This window comes from Achroia grisella, unplaced genomic scaffold (genome assembly GCF_030625045.1).
Source record: "Achroia grisella isolate CSIRO2021 unplaced genomic scaffold, CSIRO_AGI_Agris_v1 utg327, whole genome shotgun sequence".
In the NCBI taxonomy this organism is placed as follows: Eukaryota; Metazoa; Arthropoda; class Insecta; order Lepidoptera; family Pyralidae; genus Achroia; species Achroia grisella.
The window spans coordinates 1,509,425-1,525,005 of NW_026712799.1; the positions used below are offsets into that span (position 1 = coordinate 1,509,425).

At 30.1% G+C, this 15,581-nt stretch overlaps 1 protein-coding gene across 1 annotated transcript in view; it reads left to right on the forward strand.

Annotated features, from left to right (window-relative positions):
- Nucleotides 1-4,287: 4,287 nt before the first annotated feature.
- The window catches only part of LOC131843600 (uncharacterized), a 40,397-nt gene continuing 29,103 nt past the window's right edge, over nucleotides 4,288-15,581 (forward strand). Inside the window, exon 1 of the mRNA XM_059192272.1 lies at nucleotides 4,288-4,541. The gene's annotated coding sequence lies outside the window, so the exon portion shown is untranslated. The remainder of the gene's footprint in view (nucleotides 4,542-15,581) is intronic.

A 15,581-nucleotide genomic window follows, 5' to 3' on the forward strand; every position in this document is an offset into this window, starting at 1 on the left:
TGATTTTCGTTATATGCACATAAATACACACTTTCGCGTCGTCCTTTATGTTGGTAGGTATTTCTCACGCATTAGTCATCCTCCCTAGACAAAGTACACAAGGTATATTATACATTACTACAGTACTACGAATTGTGTCAAATGCATCTTAGCCTGATGATAATGTAGGTGTGGTTATTAGCAGAGATCAACATAAATTATAGCGTACGTAAATATAACATCTTAGTCCGACGGAATAGCAATGCAACAGCCTAAAGTCGTATCCGTCAAGTGGGAGTTGACCTTCAGCCGCTCCATAATTCCTTCTATGGGTTTAGAGTGCCATCTGCACTCGCCCCCGATCGTCTGGTGAGGCTATAAAGGTCAGCTGCGCCCAACAGCATTAGAGAAGTCCTTTTTTCCGGACTTCTCTAATACTGTTGGGCGCAGCTGTCCTTGACTTTATCAGCAGATGTATCGAAGGCTTGTTTGCCATTCCAATTACATAAAAAAAAATAGAAGTATTCTCTCACTTACATAAAGCGCTCTAATAGATTATACTGCCACAAACGATTTGTTCGTGAAATGGAATTATTTCACACTAGTCGTAATATCGATGGTTGGATAACATGTGATTTGTATACATTTTCCTCTTCATTTGATAAATAAATCAAGTAACGCTAATATACAGTTAGCTATTCATAATGTATGTTATATATGCAACAAGCAAGGCAAGGCACTTGGTACTGTGATCAGTTCCGGTTCTTTTGAACGATGAGCTACTATGAGCTACTATATTTCATAAACAGGCACCAAAAACGTTTATGCTAATATAGCATAACAGTTTATGCAATGTGAAATACCTGCTTAAGTACTATAGATCACTTGTTATTATATTAATAAATGAATATACTTACTTTACTGGGGTCGGCTTAGTCTTAGCACGGATTAATTTACACAGTAATCTTAAAATTTATACACCTTAACCTTACCTTTTTGACATTCTCACGAACATACAGATAGGCACGGTACTTTATTTTATAATAGAATATGTATAGATCCTATACTTATAGCAATATATTATAGATTTTATACTTGGACCTATACTTTTGCATTATCAATTTATCACACTCAGAGTTTGATATTAACATTTTAAATCGTAAAAGTGGAACATGCAAACTCACTTTCACATGTGTTTCAAATTACAATGATTGACTGCATTTAAAATAAAAAATGTGAGCCGTGAGCTTAAAATAATCCACGGTAAATAATTTCAGTCCTATAAAAATTTATTGAGTTAATAAACCGCAGACTACGAGAAATAGATAATGATAGGTATTATATTTGATAATTAGTTATTTTAAAAACAAGAGTTGCTACTGATTCACGATATTATCACAAAATATATTTATTTATTTACAATAAAAACATCTGAATATAATAAAGTAATAAATGGTTACTACTCTACTGGGATTACGATCAATTTATTTTTAATTTGTAAAAGCGTTATTGAAAGTTTAACTATGCACCAGTTCTTATTGGGGATCTTATTGTAGGTAGAGCTGCTATCACGTCATTAAACACTGAACTAATACAACAACAAAACCTGTTACTAACTACACAACAAATTAATACGTCGGATGTTGTAAGCACTAACTAAAATTGTTGTGATATATATAAATCAAATAGATATTTTTATACAATTAAAAATCACACGAAAATATGGAAATGCATATTGTACTCAAACAAGTATTTATAAACATATTATGAAAAATATTTTATTGCAGGTTTTCTTATAAATATTTGTAATAAGTTTTCATTTACATTGGCGAAAGATAAATAAAGCATAATATGTGGCTATCGTTACTTCATTTATTCAATAATTTTTAATGGATTGTCGTATGATGCCACAGAGCAGAGGCCCATTCTTTGTATGGTGCGATGACAACCGCTTAGTGATCAGTAAGGTTATACTCATATTAGCAGGAAGCATTAGGGGAAAATATGTAATTAATCTTTATGGTTCACTTCTCTAGGCCAGACTCGTTCGATGTGTAATGTAATGTATGTATAATGTATATGAAGCGTAAGATGTGCTTCATTGCGATTGCTGACATTTATTCTAAATATAGGAATCGTGAAGGTTATATACAAGTTAATAATGAGGGTTATGACTGCATATGTAGTTAAGGTCACAAAAATGCAGTAACTACTAAATCATTGAGGCATTATGTACGGACGAAACAGAGAGGAGATACTGTAGATACTTGATATTTTTTAATTTTCCTATGTCCGCATCAAATAATGTAACACTTAGACGCGCGCAGTGTCTGTGGCACCGAGATTCCTAGGTCCGTTGTAGCAAGATTTCAGTAAAAAATATGTAAAATTCTGTATACTATAAGATAAAAATATGTTTAAACAAATCAAATAAATATCAGTACATAATTTTTATAAGAAATGATAAGCCAAACGTAAATTATCGGTCTCGTGGATCAATGCGCGGTTATAAGACGGTTAAGTAACTGAAACGGGAAACACTGACTTTCGACCTGATAGTCATGGCAGGTGTAGCCTATACACCTCGGACATCAGACCATTATGTCATGCCCCATGTTTTGCGGTTCTGGAAAACTAATTGGAAAATGGCTCTGACTGACCATCTAGGATAACAATGAGGTTTTGTTTGTCATTCTAACATTTGTTTGTTAATCAACATCTGCGACAAATAAATTATCATCCATGGTTATAGCACAGATAACACAATATTGTTATATTTTTTATTTTTATTTATACCACATTATGCATTATAAAATAATGAATAAAAGCATTCCAGATATAGTATATAATCTTATGTATAATAAATATGAATGAGTAGCTAGGTATATATGCGTATATAATAGTGCATCTGTACGTTTTTTACTGCCACTTTATGAAGTAATTTTAAATAGTAATTACGTTAAATAGGATCGTAAAGATTATATAAATTTTTTTGTTTCATATACGTAGGTATTTCATCGTCGACTGCATTATTTATCATGGAAAACCTGTCACTGACCTTACATTTTTTTAATAATGTTGATTTATCGCTTTGTAGGACGGGTGATTTTTTTAAAGTAAAAAGTGAAATATTATATTATTACGTAATAATCGTAATATATATAATACGTATGTCTGTCAATTAAACTGTTAACCGGGGAGTTCCCGTTTAAATTATGCAACATGTACCGGGCGCGTATTGTTTCGCTAGGACATGTCAATACGTCACGACCGGAGACCGTCATTTTATACTTCTTTATTTATATTTTACATTTATCATATTATTTATACATAAAATCAATGAAATACTATTAAATATATATTGTTTATTAATATTTTTGAAGTACAAAAGGAATCACAAAACAAGTAAAAGCATGTAAACAAAATAGAATTACACAATAAGTACATATAAAAATTCAAAACTTAATTTCTGTGTGATATATTTTAAAACAATTATTTATACATAATGCTACACTACAATTCGGACGATGACGAAAATATACGCTCCGTCTGTTCCAGGGCGCAAATAAATTTTCGAGGACATATTCATATGTCCTACCCGTACCAGATATTGTTTAAGCCTGACGCATTTATGCGTCTTGCCCGGTTAACAAATTAAGGTGGTCATAAATGTAATTTAGTAGTACCCAGGTGCGCTAGGACTTTCCTCATCATCCCCACCAATCTGATGTTACATTCTTACACAATCCAATATATGCTAAAAGGAGACTTTATGTCAGATATTTTTATCTCACTCGTATGTCTGCCAGCAATCCGTTAACTTTAAATAATGAATGGCTAAATTTTAGGATTATTTTCAGGAATATCATGACCGGTATCGCTAATTAAGCCTACTTAAGTACTTAGCAAGGTATTCTGTAATAGCTATGAGATTCCAGTCAATAAGTGATTGTTGCCACTGTCCGATAAGTTATCTTCAGCTAATTTCCCATTAAAATAATGTATCTACTATGCAAATGCGATTAGTTTAGTAATATGTACTTACAAATAAACATAAAGATGTGTATGCCCGATACCACTAACGTAAGTAATTTGCATCATGTCTTTCAGCAGTTATGTTAACAGTGAGTGGAAAGCGGAAATAGCGCCGCAACTTCAACTGATGTTTCCCATTTATTAAAAAAATACAGTTGCCACGAACAATATTAGCAACAAGAGCATTGATGTAATCCTCTGAACGGTCCGATGCGGGGGACGGCACTTTTCTCTCAAGTTTCTCCATGCGCGCGCGCACACGCGCACTGTACAACTTGATGTTAGGGAAAACGCGCGTCTCTACTCCCCGTTTCGATTTACTATCGTTATCGATTGTAACAACAGTTTGTTCGGTGTACACGTAATCCCCAATTTATACTTGAAAGTGAAATATTTCATGTTTTAACATAAAACTCTGTGTCTGTGTTTTGGATTTAATAGAAAGTTACTTATAATCGAGTGGACAGAAAAAAGTATAAATCTTATATTTACAAGTTGTGCGCCAGTGACGACGGAATAGCTGTAAGGTTTGTTTTTTCTTGTTTTGCCTTCTATGAATGCGAATTTATATTGTATTCAAATTACTTTTGAAATCCACGATTAGGTAAACAAAACGCACGGGCAAGATGTTAACTACATAATTAACATTTGTTTATTGTAATTTGTAAATTGATTAATTACTGCTAATAAAGTTACATGAAAAGTTATACAATATGTTCTGTATAAAATGTACCTATAAAGAAAAACAAATAAAACATTTCAAAAGTATCTATATTATTACTATTATTTTAGAACTTCGACATTGATTTAAGCATAGGTCCGCCGGATGGTAAACAATTGATTGTTTACCAGGAAGAGTTATACCAACTATGAATTGAATTGTTAAATTTACGTATGAGTACTTAACCTACCTAACTTATAGTACATTTACATTAAACTTTAAGGCAAGTATGAATTCAGTATAATAATATAAATAAGTGTGAAAACTTGTTTAATTTATTAGTCAACTTAGCCTTATACATCTTAACACTGGAAATATCAATGGTTACATTAAAGGAAAAGTTAATCATTCATTTAACTTATGATATTGATGTTCAAATTAAGTTAAACAAGGCTTTGTATTGAAATTGAAACTTTGTCCTTTTGACCGTGTCGGTGTCTTACATAATGCATTTTCCGTTGAAAACAGCTAGTCATAGGTACCTAATAAATCAAGACGATACGAATCGAATCTTATTACCCTTCTTCATAACATTCTCAATAACTCTTCAACTCATTACTACTTAAAGGAGCTGTTTGTTTTCCTTCATACTTCGAATACCGTTAAAAGGTCGTCAGAAAGTCTCCTGTTAAAAACTCCAAGACATAGCACAACGTTTTATGACAAATAGTTCAGTGTATAAGCTGTTCGTCTTTAGAACGAACTACCAGTATCTATTCGAAGGATAACATTATTACCGAATTTCAAAACACGAATTAGAAACCACTATGTCTGTAAGTTACCGTCTCTCTGTAAGGCATAGTAATATCATAATTGTATGTATTCTATATATAATATACATGTATATATTTTGTAATTATATGTGTGTAATCGAAATATGTAATTTTTATATGTATATGTAGCTATTTTAATATACTTTCTCACTATTTATTACTGTTACACCTCGACCAGAATCAAGTCAATCACTCCTCTCCATCCTAAGGTTGCCTGGAAGAAATCTCTTTTCAGCAATAAGGCCGCCCATTGTTGCCTCTTCCCTTCGAGGATGTTATATGTTTATACATATTTATACTTATTTAATAATGTATATTAATGTTTGTTTGTATACTAAGAGAGAACAATAAAGAATTTTTCATTCATTCATTTATTACTAGGTCGTGTTAAAAAAATTGACATTGAAGTCATTGGCTTTTAATTCATTTCGTTTAAGATTATCTGAATACAATATTTTTATTCAAACAAAATTTAAAATTAGCAATTCTATTTTGAATAGTCTAATTTTTTTCTACTGTATATGCATTCCGTAGAAGCATACGGAATGCATATTTAGCTAAGAAGAATTACAAAAAAGAATAACTAATAATGAAAACACATTAATTATTTATTGTTTTATATTTTAAATATCCACTTCCAGATACATATCTGGATGTGGATATTTAAAAGTACTACTAACAATAACTATATATAACTATCAACATACGTGGATATTACATACATATGTAATATCCACGTATGTTGAGAACAATGGATAGATTTACTTTAAATAAAATTTCTGTGGTAATAATGGTTTGGTAATATGAACAACTGCTTACGTGTGTGTGTGCGCGGGAACACCCCTCAATTGTGTATACTTGCTGCGTGGAAGGACTAAATATTTTCTACATATTAATATTATATTAGATTAAATTAACCTGTTCAGATGATGATAAAAATTATCAATTACAAGTGTTACCTTCTTACCGATCCAAGAATAAGTCAAGGGGAACAATTTCCTCCCGGTCTAAATCTTCTAAAATGGTTAAGAAAATTATGTTATGAAAGATTAGTGAAAGTCAGCTGCGGTTCAGAGGGTGGATCGAGGAGTATCGTCCTCGCAAAAAATTGTAAAAGGTTTGACTATGATATGATAGCAATTTTAACCAGGAGGAATTGACTGACATAAAGTATCTCTGGCTCGAGGACTGTTCTGCCGTATAATCATGAAAAAATAACTACTATAGAAACACATTTTTGCATTTATAAGTGTAGATGGATTTATAAAGTAATTGTACAAGAATAGTAAAAGTATCTACCAAATGTTAAGCACATTCCAAATGAAACCGGAATTGCCAGGGACAAACGTGAGATTCGAAAGAAATAATGTGCCGGCTGGCCCCAATAGTCATTGTAAATATACAATCGACAATTTATTCCCACGACACTATTCCATGCAATTTACTAACTGATCGGAACCTTGAGTGAGATAAATATAAAAAAAACTTTAAATTACGGTTTTTGATTGTAGGTTCATGAATCATAAAACTGAAACTACATAGTTGTTTACATTCGCAATAATTACGCCCCCTAATCATATTATTATTTAAAAGACATAGTTTATGTATTACTACAAAAATTTTTAAAAATATATATACATGTTTTAATTAGATTTTTTACTTACATTTACATATTACAATTCAACTTTTGGGAAATTAACTTAAATATTTATTAATTTATTTTTTTTTTTTTTTTTTATTTATTTTGGTACAAACAGTCATTACAATTATAATTACAAATATATATATATATAGATAGTTGATAGACAACGAGTACCGAAAAGTATTTAGTAGTATTATATTAATAAGTAGTGTTGACATAATGAGCCTAGATATTAAGGTTAGAATTTTTTTTTTTTTTACATTTTATATTTTACTATAAACGGACGATTCAGTAACATGAAATATAACAAAACAATTATAACATAGACAGTGAAGAAAACATAATTATTAAGTAAACAAAGAATACCCAAGTACCTACATTACAATGTCTGGAAAGTAACTAGTACATTTAAAAAAGAAAAGACAAAATCTACAAATACATAATTATTGTGTCATATTAGAGACAATTCAATTTTTGTATTATTTCCCCTTTGAAGGCATGCAAAGAATTTGAAAAAATATCAATGTCTGAAAATTCTTTATTGTATGTGAGAAGACATCGCGAGAAGAAATTATTACTAGTATAGTTTCGACGTGGACGAAGTGGTACAAATAAGTTAATAGAACGTGAGGTACGCACACTGCACAGGTAGTCGAGCCTTCCCCACAAAATTTATTCTTGATAAGATAGTGGACGAATTTACTAAATTGTTTAAAATTTTATATAAAAATGAGAGGTCAAACTGTGTGCGTCGTTTTTCAAGAGAAAGCAGTTTATATTTTTTTAGAGATTTTAGAAAAATTAGAATCATTTGCCTAGTATTAATAATTATTGCATTCAGCACCATGTAGACATTCATAGAGGGAACGCTGCCAGAATCTTCGGAACCTTGCTTAAGGGACTCTTTTCAATAATATATTTTAGTTATTATATTATATTTTTTTAAGGTTTTTAATTTTAGATTCTTAGTTGTACAATAAAACCATTATCATCGTATATAGAACCTATTAAATAAGTCATTATTGCATTTATGCAGTATATTATTATCAAACATCTGATATATTCTACTATATAATTTAGAAAACTGTATATTTAAATCAATTCTATAATGACTATTATATAAAATAATATATTCAGAGAAAAAATGATATTGCAAAAAAGTGGTAGACTCATCGACATCGAATAGAAATTCGTCCCGAGTCGAGACTTTCTGTACAAGTGATCCCAACACCCGTAAATTCGTTAACAACCTATCAGGGCAGCTGATCGCTTCCAATATAGACCTATGAGCAATTTGGAAACACTTTCAACAGGACCAAACTACATGTTTCCATCAATTCTAACATGTTTCCTTAAAACGTATGCGAATGCACAAATATATTAATGCACTTACTCCCAGTAAATGCATTAGATATATATTTTATGTTATAGATAAAGTACCAATATTAATTCTAAAAGCAGAAATTAAGAAATTCTAAAATTATTTTATATATTATAATATAATTGAATTGTGATCGTGATTTTAGTAGTTGTAGTTTACTTTTAACTCTTAAAAAAACAATGTCAATATGTGTTGCAGTCTAGTTAGAAATATAAGAATTGTACATAGAATTTGCAAGAGCCACAAAAAGCTATTGTAATGCGCAACGTAAAACAATTGCTGGTACGGTTCGACGGCTGTTGAAATCCAATACACACGTGATATATTTATTAATCAGGCCAAAGATTTACGAAAGTCTGCAGGTTGGTCGGATAACGGTCGGTAACGTAAACAACTGTCTGTCATTGGTATGTATCAAATTGTATTAAGAATTATAATTTAACGGTGTGATTTTCTTAATAATTCGATTAACAATACATCATTATCAGGAGGGGGAGATTCTTTGTAATGGTATATAAATATAATCTTCTCTGTGGTAATGGAGACTAGTTACTTCATTGCTAACAATGTGCCATGTCAGGTTTACATCCACGAGGTTCAAACCATCGTGGTTAATGCTAGTGAATTCGATACGATGAGCTAAATGACGTTAATTAATCTTACCCACGTCAAATGGTGTCCCACCAGCGTACATCGTTAGCGCAGGTATGATGAAACCACCGAACACCGTATTATCATTAATTAAACAAATAAATCACTATCTTTTATATATATATATATGTGTAAGGTCTGCCTAACACTCATAAAAATTATTCATACATTTATTTCAGAGGTCGCTTCTCAATACTTCACTACGGTGATGGGAAATTACGAGTAGTCCAGGAATTTCTAATTAAATTAACCTGTTATTCTTAATTAATTAAATTCCATTTACATTACTATTTTTTTAATTTTTCTCAACTTGTCAATAATACATAATATCTTCAAAACAATAATAACAACAAGTTTCGAGAAAACTAATGGTCGACGTAATTAATAATGTATCTACATATTTTCATGACTGTCATCACTCACAGATGGAGCATATAACAAATTATTCAAATTAAAAGTAAAATTGGTATTTGTCTATGTGGCGATAATTAATGTAGTCATTCACGCTTTTTAATATTAATATAAAATGGGGGGCAGCAGGTCAAGATTCACCTCACATAGTACAAGTGTACAAAGTAAGCCAACTAGTTGGGTGCATCAGTGTCAACTGACTAGTCGATAAGCCTCTAACGGCTCTTTTCATTTTCTACGAAGACCGTATCAATTAGTTATGTTAAATATTATCAAAATGGTACTTTAGCGCCTCTTAAATAAGTTAATCAAACAATATAAACAAATAGTAAATTTTATTAGCATGAATCAATTTTTAGTAAGCGTTTTTTATTCACCTTGAATTTCCTTATTTTTACTCAACGTAAATAAAGCCTATAGGCATTAAATCATTTTAAATACAAGGCAGCCAATCAACCGTGACCTGATAAATATATGTAAGTACCAACCTTATAGGAAACTATTTAAATAATTTCATTATCATTTATGTTATGAAATTACTGGGTTGTTTAGCCACATAAATTTATATATCTATTAAATTATAGGGATTGATGGCAGGGGTTGAAATTTTAAAGATATATGTTTTTTCAATGCCGCGTCATAAAAATATAAAATTAAAAATAGTGTACACAAAATCACTTAGTCGTTTGAAAAATAGTTTACGTCCTATTCTCAGACCTACTGAATATAAACACAAAATTTCTTAAGAATCAGTCAAGTCCTTTTGGAGGAGTTTTAGTGTCACATAGTGTCACACTTGGACAATTTTACATATTAGATACACAGAAATTGTGTAATAGTGATATGATAATTTTCTAATAAAACGAGGAATTAGATTCCAGAGAATACATAATATAATATAAATTAAAGACGAGCGTACAGCGGGCAATCGACCACTAGCCACTTCTTTATTCATATTAATATGATGTATACTTACATCTGTGAAAATGCAATTCAATGTACAAAGTTATTTGTACTCTTTTAGTTTAGTTTAACAAGTCGACATCGACGTTGACCTATCTGGCACGTCAGTCGTGACGGCGGATTGTCATTAGATCTATTAAAAATTAAAATTAACAACACATTAAAATAATCTTGACGCAGTGATATTTCAAAATATTAGCATAGAAAAAGTATATATACATGCATATATATATATATATTATATATGTAGTTTCTCTATAAAATTAGTAAATTTATTTGTATAAATATGTACGAGTATGTAACTGTCAATATTGTAAGTATGTAGGTACTAACTCCGTGCATAATACTTAAGAGCAATGCTCTGTAGGTCTACGCAATTAGCATTCAAGTTACAAAGCTATATGCAAATTCATTTAGTTTAGTTAGTGGGATGGTGTAGTTTACATAAACTCCAAACTGTATACGTAACGTAGAGAAATTTAAACATATTAAATAAATATGAAACGAAAGCGAATTCACTGTGATGTACTAATAACACAGTTATTAATATGTCTACCTAGTCCTTGCGAGAACTCATGAGGAATTTGTGATGTTATCGAGGTCTTGTCTTTGCGTAGTCTTTTAAACTGTGTGTCCAATGAATGTAGTACCTCAGAAAAGATACTTTCTAAAATTTAATTCACTAGAATAGTATCTTCTTGGATAAAGTATAGTAACGATGTAGTAGTGCCTTTTTTTATTCTTACAATTATTTAGGGACTTTTATCATAATCTGATAATGCCACCCATCGTATCTTATTACTAGTTTTATCTTCTAATGTACAATGAAAACAACAATTTTCCTGGCGATGATACAGAATTAGATAATATACCCCACGGTATATTATCTAATCCTAATAAATGCCAACATCAAGCCGATTTAGTCCAAATTTTTTTAAATATAATTCTCTTTTAAGAGCGTCTCAGACACACTCCATTAATATGCCTTAGCAATGCCTTAATATGCGCTATACACCTCTATTAAAAATATTTATTTATACGAACTGTTACATCATACACATTTTTTATAATATACAGTGCCAGCAGTCAGTGTCAAATTAGGTTAAAATCCTAATCGATTAGGATAGATAGGCTTTGCATACGTTGTTGTATAAAAATAGACCTTATCTGTCTAGTAATTAAGTTTACAATAACTGTCTATATTCATCACTAGGCACTTTCGAGATGCAATAAGAAGAATCGTATCTAATAGGTACTATTATGATTATTTGATAATACTATCTGATAAACACATAACCAGTTCACATTTTAGTCACGTAACGTTCATGCCGAATGTGATGCAAAATATAGCGATTTGCATCGATATAAATCATAATTTATATTACGATTGCCGCGAGTATTACGAAACGACTTTCTGGCCACGTTTTATGTCTCATAGGTCGGTCACTTTCCAGTATCGTAATACAACTATAAACATAAAAACTATTAATTATTTTACATAATTGTATTAGCTTAAATTAATCTAGTAAATATTAAATTTTCCTGGATTTAATATTTAGTAGATTAATTTAAGGAATGCCATAGAACGCTAGCTCCGCATATTTCTTATTTGTCGAACAGACATCACAAGAGACTTTTTTATATTAAGTAAAAAGATTAAGAAAAACTCGTACCCTAATTTTATAATATATATTTTTACTTATTAGATCTGATTAAAGTATATTATAATTCCTACCTATAAGTGCTTATGACGTGTACAGTACCTACGCAGTATTGTAGAAATAAGGACATTCTGCGCGTTGATGTCTTTTCTATGGGCGTTCTAAATACACTACCGTTACTATGGAAATTACTATTTACCCATATTCATTTTGTATTATATTCTAAAGTTATTCTTTTAATTTTATTGTTTATATACTTCCGTTCTTGTATTTTAATTGTATACTGTGGTATATAGGTAGTGTAGCAAATAAGGCTGTCCTCTAGATCACATATGAATATTTTCACACGTTTTTTGTATTGTTTACCTAATATTTCCAAGTTTTTTATACTTATTGATTTATATGTTACAAATTAAGTAAACAATAGACTGATTATAATACAATTTTGCTTGAAATCTTAAAAAACCAGACAAAAATATTCTTGAAAATGTTTACGTTATTTCAGTATATTAAATTATTATATATTTTATTATATGTACATATAACGCTACATCAAAATTTTCTTTTTTCCCCGTAACTTTTTGTTTAATTTAGTTTACTATAGCCTATAACCATGACTTTGTCTGCGTGACCGCGATATTGTAATTGAAGAGTATAAAATGTAGCCTTATGTACATGTAACCCCAATTGCAATGTATAATTATGCTACATTTTATGACAACTCGTGAAGTCGTTAAAGCGCCGTTACGAGGTATGTTAACAAACAAATTCACTTTCACGTTTGTCTATATGAAATCTGGTAATATTAAGTTTATACTATATTAAAGGTGCTGGCTGCTGCAGCAGATTATAATAATTGTGCTGCCTATATCTCGTTACTGCAATATAAGCTAATACTATAAAGAGGAAAGATTTAATTCTCTGTTCGTAATGAAGAAATCGAAATATACTTACGATTTTTTTCTTTTAGTAAAAATAATATTTTATCTATAGACAGCTATTTAGCTTTCTATTAAGAGAAATATGTGGTTTGTATTTCGGGCATCGCTTCGGGCACTACATATATATGACAATAATAATAACTCTGGACAATTAACACAGTGCTGTCTAGTTTCAAGTTGGGTCGAGCTTGTGTTATGGATACCAAACAACTGATAGAAATACTTTAATACATTTTATTATATAAATACGTACATATTACATATAATAGAGCTAATAGAAAGAAATGTGCCTGGAAGAAACTTTGTACTTTATAACATTTTTATTTTCGAATTAGTTTATTTAGTTGTCTTGGTAAAACGCTATTAAAAACAACTCTAACAAAGCTTAATTACTCAAATATTTTATTATCTGCCTACGTGAGAGATCGAATAATAGTAGTGGAACACTATTATTACAGTAATTAGTGCGCCAAAACCTAAACCAAAAACAATCGCATATCTCCGGTCCGAAGTAGCAGAGTGTAGAGATATATACGAGTGAATGCAAAAAGCAAATGATTATTGCACATTAGGTTGTATTGAAAACAATACAAGGAACCAAACATTAATTATAACCTTAGAACACCATTGTATGCAGTGTGAGAAAGAAAATTACTTCACATTATTGCTTATTGACAGTTTGAAATTGCACATTCACTACATAAAGGAACGTTAACAGTGTCGGAAAATATTGACTTACAAAAAATTTCAATGCGACACCTACGTCTATATTTTTATTCCTACATAGTCATGACAGGTGCATAATAGGTAAAGTTAATATATTTTTAAAATTCTAAATAGTATATTTATTTATTTCTATATTTTTAATGTATTTCAAATAGAAACTGTTTCTAATAGAAACTGTTATGATCATTTATAGATGGTGCATTTTTTATTCATTACTCATAATAACGGCTGAGACTTTTTTTATACAATATTTAGTTTGATTCGATTTTCGTAAAATATAGTATGAAAACAACTGCGAACGATTCCACCGTCATACTCGTGAATAAGTGCTTATTATAGGCCTCTTTTATTCTGGTCGCTATGACTGTTTTTTATTAGCTAATTGTAAATAATCTTGTTATCTACAGTTTAATAGTTTGTATTATTTGAAAATACCAAATTTGAAAGGAAAATAATGCCTATATTTGTTTGCAAAATGCCACAACTGAATTTGCTCGTACTTCGCAGCTGAATTTACAATACAAGATATAATTATATGAAAGTTGTATTAACTTTACTTGAATAAAGGTTGTTTATTTTTCTGTACTGGTCTCTTTAGATAAACAATATATATGTTCCTAGTATGAAACTCATTACTGGCACCTATGAAAGTGACTTAGAGAAAAAATCTTTTTGATGTAAGTAGCGGAGAGTCAATCATCGTCTTTGTAAGGAGAAAACATAATGAGCAGTTATATACATATACCTACTCCCTGTAGTAGTTTTTTTTTAATGAAAGAAAGCTGTCAATAACTGTTTTATTAAATTGGTTGTATTCAAGAGTGTTGAAATTAATTTTGGCACGATTGCCTACGTGAAATATTTAACTTTGATAATATAGGTTTTTGTGAGCCACTTTTTGAAATCGATTAAATTATTTTTTAGTTTATCCATTTGGTACTGAAAATATATATTAGTTGGGATGGATTCTTTTCTTACATCAATTTCTGCACTTTTAAATCAATATTTTCTACTTTGTAGAATCGTTAAATCAAATTTATTACTATGAATAACCATAATATATTTTTAAAGAGTTACATATGAGTATAGTATAACTATACTCATTAAATTTTAATAATTAATTAAACTAAATAGGAACTGAATTAATGAGTATAAAAATAAGTTTAACCTGCATAACTTGATCACGTAGATATTATAGAAAAGTATATATATTGGCCACTTGAACATAACCTGACCACTTATAAAAGGTTGATCATAATCAATATCAACTCAAATCCATTAACAATACTATAAATATACAATAATATAATAATCCAATATGTATAAATATCGGAGATACCTTTTTAAATTAAAATGTAGGCACTTTTGTTCTGCAAAAAAGGCTAGATTTAGGCAAACATAGGTTGAAACCACAGATAAGACACAGTTCAAACTAAGTCAAATGTTGTCGATGTGCATCATTATTAGTTTGGTTAACAACAATTGGATTTGTGTAAATAGGCAATAATTTTCTAATTTAAATAAAGTAGTTGTGCCCACGACTTAATACATTTGTATTATAGATCGCCATTAAATAATGGTAAATCAAATGACGACAATAAATAATTACGACGCCAATTGTCATTTCATTGATCAATTAGAAATGTTAAGAAGATAAAAATTGTAAAAAAGTAAAAGGTAAAGTCTTACACACTTTG